We start from the raw sequence: 9,976 nt of genomic DNA, 5'->3' as shown, positions 1-9,976 counted from the left end.
CCCTACCTCTTCATTGTTACACTACTTACTGAAAAACTTGTGCTTGAAAATGTCAGGCTGGAATGGATACGTAGACCAGGGTGGTATTGACATTGGCCTAAATAACTGAGTTTGATTTCCAGTACACACGCTGCTGTCTTCATGGCTATCAACCACCGTGTTACTGTAAACCCTCACTTGAAATGTACGCAGAGTGAGAACGCAATGGTGGATCTAAAGTATACCATGAATTACAAGCCAGGCAAGTGCGGGAACCCGTTAGGTTGTGGCAAGTGGCCGGCGAACATTAGTTCCCACTGGAATGGCAGGATGAGTGCTGCAGGCAGGCTAGGGGCACCGCGACTGCAGTCAAAAGATGCTGCAAGAGAAAGAAATGGAACATGAGGAATGAAACACCGTTGGTTACAACGCCCTCACGAACCACACGCACACACGAAAACCTTCCCAACAGCGTTCTGTCACGCTTCTACTGCAAGTTCATTTTCGTTACAACACGGTTAGCACAAGGCACATTGTCTAGAAAAAAGCCTCGAGGCTAACAAGTGATTTTAATGACGCCACATTAAAGAAGAGACAAAGAAACGCCATGGGCGAGACGGGTTTGCATGCGAGCGAGTTTCTGCGGCGTGCAACAAACCGTCAACAGCTCGCGATCGCCGACAGAGGCGAACAGAGCAGCATAAACAGTGACAATGACGCAAGACGGTGAGAACGCGCCGTTAAGAATTTCGTAAACGTCGCTAATATAACTGCAGCGAGCAGAAAGCAATTGAGCTTTTCAGTAGGAGATATGCGAACTGATTGCAAACCCGCCAAAAAGGAGCGCTCACCTGAGTCGGCCGATGGTGGACAGTTGAACGCCCACGGCTGATTGCACAGCCGTAGAGCCAGAAGACGCTGGAGCTGTTGAACGACGATTGACAGGGCGACAACCATCCACACTCGCGTTGACAGCAAAAGTCCAACGCGGCTACTTGAATCTCTACGGCGCGCACGCCGTGTAGGCAGCACTCGGAAAAATGTAAACATACCGCGCGGGAGCGCTGGGAACAAACGTGACGTCACATCCGCCTAGCGCTCATCCTCACCCGCCGAAACGGTCGGTTAATTCCTCCCCTGAAGGGCAGGTCTCAGTTGCTGCTTCGGTTGAGTTGCGCTGCGCCCTCCGGAGTTCTGTCATTTTTCGTTATTTGGATCCCCAATCTCATGAATGTTTCAGAACCTCCGAGATGCTTTGCATCAACTCAGGGTTCCCTCGCGGGAAGGTGGTGTCATTTTTTTCTTGTTCTTTAGCACTGCAGCGCAAACAATTTGCTGTTAGAACACAAACAAGCAAGATAAAATGCATATTTTAAACAGACTGACTGACTCTGAGTGGCGTCACGGAGTGGCACCTCCGTAAGTACTGTTAGGTTGGTGTTCCTGGAAGAATCAAGAACTTCGTATACAGCATTGATGTACATATGTAACGAGAGCTTAGGAACGTAGAAACATTTCGCTTATTTTAAAATTTCCTAAATTATTTTAGCCGCAGTAAAACCGTCTATTTGAGTTTTGTGTATACTTTTTTCCGCATTTGTTTAATCGCTGACCAATAAACTCTGAATAACTGCGTTTTTCAGAAAACTACTTTCATCGGTTTAAAAGAGAAATCTGTGAGCTACAATATCATGCGTAGCAATGGTAAATGTGTCCAGTAGCTCAAGAGGAAAAAAAATTGTTTGAAGAACTCGCAATCGGCCATTCGTGCGCGTCGAAAAAGAGTTAACACGAGGTACACAACAACTGAAAAAAATGCGCCCACCAGCAATGCGTTGGCGTTTCAAGGTGAACTAGACTTTTCAGGGAATCGGTTTAAGTGCGTCCTCTGTAAGCTGGTTTTTGCACATTGTATGTTGTGCAGTGAAGTACTCTCTCCTGAGGAAAGAGTAATTACAGTAAAGGGCTTTTACTCTTCTGTTAAGTAGTAAAATGGCTTTCATATTGTAGTGGTAATGTTAGCGTCAGTATTAGTAGCATATTGTTCATGAACTTGATGAAGTTATTGAAGCTGTTATTGAAGTTCATATTGTTATTGAAGTTCATGAAGTTATTAGGAGTTATGACTTTATTGAAGAAATAGCCGTGAGAAGGAATAATGGGTAGTGAACGCTAGAATGATTTCCTTATAACCCGACTGAGAAAAACTGCCTAAAATAGAACTTGTGTACTGCTCTCCCCTAACCCCACGTGGCCTCTTCCGCATTCGTAAGGACCCAACCAGCTTCAACTTGAACTGTCCATTTCGAGATGTCCCAAGCTGCGAACATCTCACCTTCTACTCCCGCTTCCGCCACTTGACTTAGCGTCTTCCGGATGTAATAAAGGCTATTAACAAGAAGACGGCTCCCTTCAGAGACAACAGGCGCTTTTATTAAGCGTCTCAGAGGCCACCCTCAGTCCGCGTCCATTTCCGAACATGAAGAGGTGCAGACGCAGTGCACGTGCTGGGCCCATACCCCAAGCATTCAGTGCAGGCCCAGCACCACCTTTCAGTGTCGCTTCTTTTTCCTCCAACAACCAAGTTCCAACAACCTGCTCCCCACGAAATTGACAGGGCGGGGATTATGAGTTTTCCTCAGACCACACTTCTAAGGGGTACAGCATCGGAATGGAACGCTGTAACAGTGATCCATCAGCGAGTTTGGCGGAGCAGGCTCCAATCTTTCCTTCGCGTCCATCGTGAAGATCTCTGATGCGCGCAAGTATCTAGGTTTGGCGAGGCCTGAGAGGATCCTCGAGTAATACGATGTCTTCTGCTCTGACAGCTGCTGTTGACTTCATGGGGCAAGACGATAGCTCCAGCAGGTACTCGGTTGCCCATCTTCGACAGGAGGTTTCCAGGAGATATTCCCTTTTTGCCCACAGGTAATGAAGATGTGAATGTTGGAAACGACAGAGTTCTGATGCTGTCGGGCAAGGAACAAAGGGCAGCCGATTTCCTGTTATAAAGTGGACTGGAGTTAGTGGCTCTGGTTCCTGGCGATCGTTGACAACGTAAGTGAGTATCCTCTACTTCCGTGAGGAAGGTAACAAGTTCACCTCTTGTCACACATTGTTGTCTCCGAGTCTTTTTCGGTGCCAGCTTCACCGAACGGATGAGACGCTCGTAAAATCTTCTCCACCATGGCTCCCGCTGCAAGATGAATTTCCATTCAATCTTGTAGTTGGCAAAGGTGTTTTTCACTTGTGGATCGCAAATTTTTCTCCCAAAGTTTTGTGACTTCCTTTTTGCTGCGGCTGAAGGTGAGGGCGTTACCGGTGTACACCACAGACGTAAAACGTCTGCGTGAAACAAAGCAACAAAACACATTCAAGAAGGATGGCGCTGACTGGTCGTCTTCGAATTCGAGATGTATAGCCCAAATTACAGCGGAAGTAAACAGCACAGGTACACCTTCGTGAACTTTCGTTCCGAGAGTACAAACAACGGACCCGCGAAGTCGATTCCGACAATAAAGAACAGGTTGGTTTCTCTAATGCTGTCCTTTGGCAAACGAAGAACCACTTCCTCGATGAGTTTTGCATGGTGCCGTGGACAAACAGTACATTCAGAAACAACTTTCTTCACGAGCTGTCATCCCTGAAGAATCCAGTACCACTGTCGGAGGTCTGCAAGCGTGTCTTCCACACTGGCGTGTAGAAACTTACGGTGATGTTTCTGCACATTAAGCTTATAGTAGAAGGGTTGCTTTTAAATACGCTATGTAAATACGCAGACCGATACTCTGTTACACACCATAGATCAACACACAATACTTATTACAAGCCGCCCAACGGCGAAACCAACAACTGCTATTGATTACAAAGTGAATAAAAATTATTTAAATTTACGCGAATTATAAAAATAAAAAAACAGAAAATATTTGTTCCAGGTTCTTAAATACTAGCATTATGCAGAAAGGTAACAACAACAGAATAAAAAACAATTGCATATGTAATACATTATATGCAACATTATTCAGTTAGTGAATTTTTTTGGTAGTATAGAAATACAATATGATTTTGTAAAAATTGTACACAGAAATCATTTTAGACAGATTTTTGTTTTGCAAAGTTTTTGATGTGCCATTGAAAGCAACAAAGGCTTAACGAAATGGTTGTAAATTTTACAAAAACGTTGCGAGGCATTTACACGATACCTGCGCCCAATCACTGTTCAAAAAAAATTCAGTGTTTTCACTCTCTGAATATGAAAGGCAGCGACGTTGTCGCTATGGAGGATTTTACAGCTACCGGAGCAATCCCGGCCTACTTCTTCAAACGGGAGTATGATGTTCCTTCAATTCGGGCACTGCTTCCTCCGTGCTTAAGACGCGCGAAGCGTAACTGGTCACTTCGTTGGAAATATTTATTTTCTGTTTCACACCCGTCGCTCACTGTCTACTCCTGCCCCCACGCTCCTTCTAAGATAGAAACGGTGAGGGTTTTTTTAAAACTTATTCAGTTTCACCGAATTTCACATCTTACCCGCCCGCAACTTCTATAATCTTTCGCTGCTGCTGGACTTGAAATGTGTCCACCAGGAATTCTGTAATTTTGTAAGAAATAAGAAAACAATAAAAGGCGGAATTCCCACTGAGGAGCAAGCTGGAGAAACAGGAGAACTGGCGTCCCCTCTTCCTTCGTAGGAAACCCGGCTGTCGCTCCTCAAATAAATTTTCAAACTTACCGCTAAATGTTCTCTATGATGGTTCGGCCCTGATCATTTTCAGCGCAAGCTTTCACATCTCTCCCAAAGACATTGTACCGCGTCAGCACGCGCTAGAAACGGCGGGAACCGGTTTTACGAATTGGTTTTCGGTAGCGCGAGCTGATCTGCGCTTCCCACTTTTAGGCGCTGCTGCCGGTGAACTGGTGACTGGATCAGCACGCGGGGAATCACAGCCACGATAGCGCGGAAGTGTGCTCTCTGAAGTGTTGTTGTACAATGCCGGGCGCTTTTCACGTGGTACACGCCCGCGTGAACTCGGTATTTTTTGGTATTCTACTTAGGCGAATCTGCTGTGCTCTCAGTGATGCGATGTACGCCAATACGTCCTGCAGCAAAACCAACTTTACCTGAATTATCGAGGGTGAAGTGAAAGAATAAGATGTAGCTGGCGATTAGAATACTCCCTAATACTATATTTGGGCGCAGCAGCAGCGCGCTGAGGCAGCACTCGCTTGTCGGGTCTGTCGGCGGCAGCGATGATGAAATTGTGCAAACAGTGGGGCGAGATGTCCCATCTCAATGTGTGGTGGGCATTTCAGCTGGTCAGTGAGTGTCATTCACGAAAGCGTGCGCAGGGTTTTCAATTATAAGTGGCGAAGTCTTACCGCAGCGCCCCCTCCCCCCCTCCCGGCACCTCCATGTCTCTTACTACAGAAGGCCAAATGTTTACAACGCAGTGGAAACACAAAAAATGGAAATAAAATATTTAGTTGAATGAGATGTACTTTTAACACGTTTCTGAGCCCAAGTTTTTACTTTCATGCGTAACATCGGCAAGGGGTCAAGTACCAGCGCTGATGCAGCATCAATTTGACAGCACGCTGCGGAAAGTACTTACAATCTCCGTAAAGCACAGAAAGATATCAGAGATCTGACTTTCGTAAACTGCAAAAAAATCGAACTTGAAAATGGTACTCACTACGGCTGCTGAGTTGGCTAGTTGGTTCTTCATACTGATTGTAAATAGCTCGAGACGACACACGGGGTGGAAGGTTAGAGACACAGGGCAAGCGGTGATTACAAATGGTGATTTATTGAAAAAGCAATGTATATATCTGCACGATGCAAAACCCCATAAAAACCACATAAGCATTTTAGAGGGGCTGCTGGCCTCTCTAAGATGCTTAGAGGGGCCAGCAGAGGCGTCCGCAGAGGGGGGCAGAAGGGGATACCACCACTTCTGCCCCCCTCTGCGCACGCTTATGGCCAGTGCATCTTAAGTTTTGTGGAGGAGCGTAATATATTGGAAACCCCTTCCTGCAGCATGTAGAAGAAAGGAACGGGCCTGGGCTTTAACAAGGGTCCTGGCCACTTGAGATTGGCGAGGCAGTAACAGGCATTCTTTTACGTTGAGTGGTGTCGGGTCTCTTTCATTGTGTCAGACTCAGACTGTATTAGGGCAGGGCGTACAGGATACGAGCACTTGCTAGGGTCTCGTGTATTAATCATGCCCAGCCGTGTAGCAGCCCCGCCCATGTGCGAGACGGGTGCGGACGTTTTCCCAGCTTCAGCCTCTGTTTTGAAGACAGTGACGGCGGGTCTCCTTGTAAAGTTGGCGTCAATGATGAGGCCTAGATATCTGAGCTTTGGGGACCATTGTGCGTCTTGAAGATCACCTCTGAGGTTACCTAGTATTTTGGGCAGTTCCGTGTGCCGGAAGAGGGTTTCTGTATTTTCAGTACGTATTTGAGGCCTGGCTGAATCGTGTGTTAATACCCACGTCCGAACCATTCTTGGAGGTGGTTTCGGGTAATGTTATGTACAACTCGGGGCCAGTAGACAGACAGAGAAGTGTCGTCTGCGTAAATGGTAATATACACCTTGTGTGCGCGGTTCTGAGCGATCGTTCAAATTAGCCGGGTGAGGACGAGGTTAAAGAAGAAGAGGAGACAGCTTGTTCGGTGCAGCGTGAAGACCATTTTATATGTAGCCCAGCATTCCAAGGTCATCAAGCAATTTGTTTATTGCACAATTTCGCAGGTTGTAAAAAGGTGCCTCGATATCGGGGATAACAATGGAAGCTTCCCTGGAGCATTTGGCTTTCTTAAATAAAGTGGTGAAGTCGGGTTTGGGGTCTGCTGTGCAGTGGTGATGACCAACATTGGTCTGCTTTTCGTGGAATTTTCCTGCCGTATAGAATCCGCATAACGTGGCACAGGCCATTGTGTTCCATTAATTTCTCTATGAATATGGTTACGTTTATTGACCGGTAAGATGTCGAAGAGGAGCTGGGTTTGCCTTTCTTAAGGAGGCAGATGGTTAGTGAAAGGTGTGTGTTGGTGGGAAGGTCTCTTCGCACTCGGTCTACGCTGTAGGTGCTAAGGTGCTACAGGCGCTAGGGGTTTTCGTGCTGGTTGAGGTTTTTAAATATCTTATAAGTGTCCTTGGACGCGTTGTGTTTTCGAGTAATGCTTACCGTTCGGTGACTTTTTTCTCATCATTCCCGTCGCCAAAATTAGAGTACCATATCGGGAAATACAAAAATGTCATTAGGAGGCGAGGGGATTTTGAATTCCGTGAGCTGTTAGAGTCATACATGCGGCTTGTCCGTCAGCTGAGTACTGCGGATCATGCGCGTGAGCTGGTCAGCAAGAAACTTGGCGTGCGCCGCGTTTGAGATACGTATATGACTTCTATGTTTAGGGCTGGTTTGTGTGGGTAGCGGTAATCCGAGTAGGAGTGAACTAACCCACAAGCCCGTAAGCAGTTTGCTACTCAGTTGTTCAGCAGGGTAATTCAAACCATTTTTTGGACGTTTATTGGCGGGTCATAGTTAGGCGGCGTAGAGACAGATGTAAATGTTGCAATCTAGGGGTCTCCCAGTGCTTACTGCATAACTCTGGGCTATCCGTGTGTTTCCAAAGAGTTCCAGTTGTAGTATGTCCGGTAAGGGTTAGTGTGGTTGGTTTAGAAGGTTGCCTTCCGGGGGGCAGCGGCCAATTTGTAAGATAAAATCAACGTCTTCCATTATAGCTTTGGGTATTTTCTGGTATTGGGCAGATTGTTGACGTGATAAGTGTGTCTTGAGGGCGCTTTTGTCTCCGGATGGGGCTATAATGATACAATAATGGCCGGATCCCCAAAATATTTTCCCCCAATGAACGCAAAGCGTACTTCTCCGCATATGATCGCTCCTCCAAACCATCTGTTTGGCGCGTTCTCCAAATGATGGACTCCGTCCTCTTATTCTTGAGTCGGCCCAACTGCGCTGGGCGTTTGCTCTCACCAGTGCTTAGGTTCTGCCCACCTGCTCTTGGGGTCCACTCGCACTTATCCCCACGTCGCTGCACCTCAGCTAGCGCTTCGTCGCCCTCTCCCCACTATGGTGCACGTGCGGTTGGCCTTGCTATCCCTCTGGCTAAGCTAAGCCCTCTTTACTTCGCTGCGCCTGGTTTTCACGCTTCCAGCCATGAAAGACTCGACCAAACATTTGTTCGGTTCAGGCTATTTTCAAAGCGTTTCTTTTTATTCTTTTATTTATTTTATTTATTTACAATACTGCTGACCCCAGTTAAGGGGTCGTAGCAGGGTGGAAAGAACAGTGTGATACATTTCACAATAAAACAGACAAAAAGAATGCATAACATCAGCAAAAAACAGGATTGAACAGAATGCCAATTCACAGTGGCGGGTGGATAAGATCTGGTGAAGGGCACAAAAAAGGAAAGAAGAAACCGATACACGCATTGACACGACACACACTGCAAAAAGAAGAGCATACATCAATGCCCCACGAACGCAATATACACCGAGAACCAGAACACGTTATGCACATATCAAGTGAACAACAAGAAAGAAAAGTTTAAAAGTCAAGTATGGTTTCAAATTTGTTAATATCAGTTTGTTCGACAACATGACTTTCAAGGTTATTCCATTCATTAACTGTTCTTGGAAAAAAAGAATGCTTAAAGTCATTGTTTTTCGGCTGGAATGGAGTTAAGTTCAGCGAGTGACGGTGGCGGGATGAATGACCTGAAGAAAACTACATTAAGTATTGATGAGTTTCGCTTTTGAGAAGGTTCTTCACAATTTTAAAAGAAAGAGTAGGCGACATAATTTATTTCTGTCTGCAATGTTCAATAAACCAGCCTTGGCTGTCAGTTCCGAAACTGATGCGCGGCCATAACAATTAAAAATAAAACGGACGCTTTATTTTCTACACGATTTAATTTAGATAAGTTAGCCGCTGTGAAAGGGTCCCAAATTACATTTCTATAATCGAGAATGGGTAACACGATGCTTTTATAGGCTAGTAATTTTATGCTTGTTGGAGCATTTCTGCTAGACCTTTTCAAGTAGCGAAGTTTATTCATTGATTGAGTAGCAACGTATGTAATGTGTTTATCCCAGTGCAAGTTGTTACATATATGTAAACCAAAATATTTATACTCAGTTACCCGCGTTAGCACGTTATTATCGACTGTGTAATTAAAAAGAAGGGGTTGCTTCTTGTTTGCGATTTACATAACAGCACTTTTTTTATAATTGACAGACATCTGCCATGTGTTGCACCATTGAATAACATCGTTCAGCTTCAAATTAAGGTTAATCTGGTCATCCAAAGAGTCTACAGTAGAATAACTCAGACAATCATCAGCGTACAACCTAATTTTCATGTCATGCTCGCCAACAATGTCGTTAACATAAAGAAGAAATAACAACGGACCCAGACCAGAACCCTGGGGTACACCCGAAGTGACAGGTACTATTTTAGAAGGCGTGTCGCTGAAGATGACATATTGGTAACGTGAAGTAAGGTATGATTGAATCCAACTGCAAAATTTATCATTTTTAAGAATGGCACGTAGTTTGATCCATAGTTTTACATGATATATCTTCTCGAACGCTTTCGCGAAATCTATAAATATTACATCTGTTTGTTTACGGTCATTGATAGTCACGGCGAAGTCATGTACGGTTTCGACAAGTTGGGTCACAGTGGAAAAGCCGCGCCTAAAACCATGTTGTGCTGAAGAGAGAATCGAATGCGTTGTTAAGAAAGTAGATATGTGTTTGTGAATGACATGTTCTAATAATTTACAACAAGTGCTGGTTAAAGCTATAGGACGGTAATTCGTAACTGACTGTTTATCCCCTTGTTTAAACAGGGGCTTACTTTTGGACACTTTCCAATCTTCCGGCAGGACTCCAGTTGAATGAGGCAAATTAAAAATAATAACAGGGAATTTGGCGCACCACTCCGCGTATCTTTTTAGAAAAGCA

Source organism: Haemaphysalis longicornis, unplaced genomic scaffold (genome assembly GCF_048455015.1).
Source record: "Haemaphysalis longicornis isolate Haplotype H1 unplaced genomic scaffold, Haemaphysalis longicornis Haplotype H1 scaffold_13, whole genome shotgun sequence".
NCBI classification, from domain to species: domain Eukaryota; kingdom Metazoa; phylum Arthropoda; class Arachnida; order Ixodida; family Ixodidae; genus Haemaphysalis; species Haemaphysalis longicornis.
The sequence above is the reverse complement of the archived record's forward strand: the minus strand, read 5'-3'. Positions refer to the sequence as shown.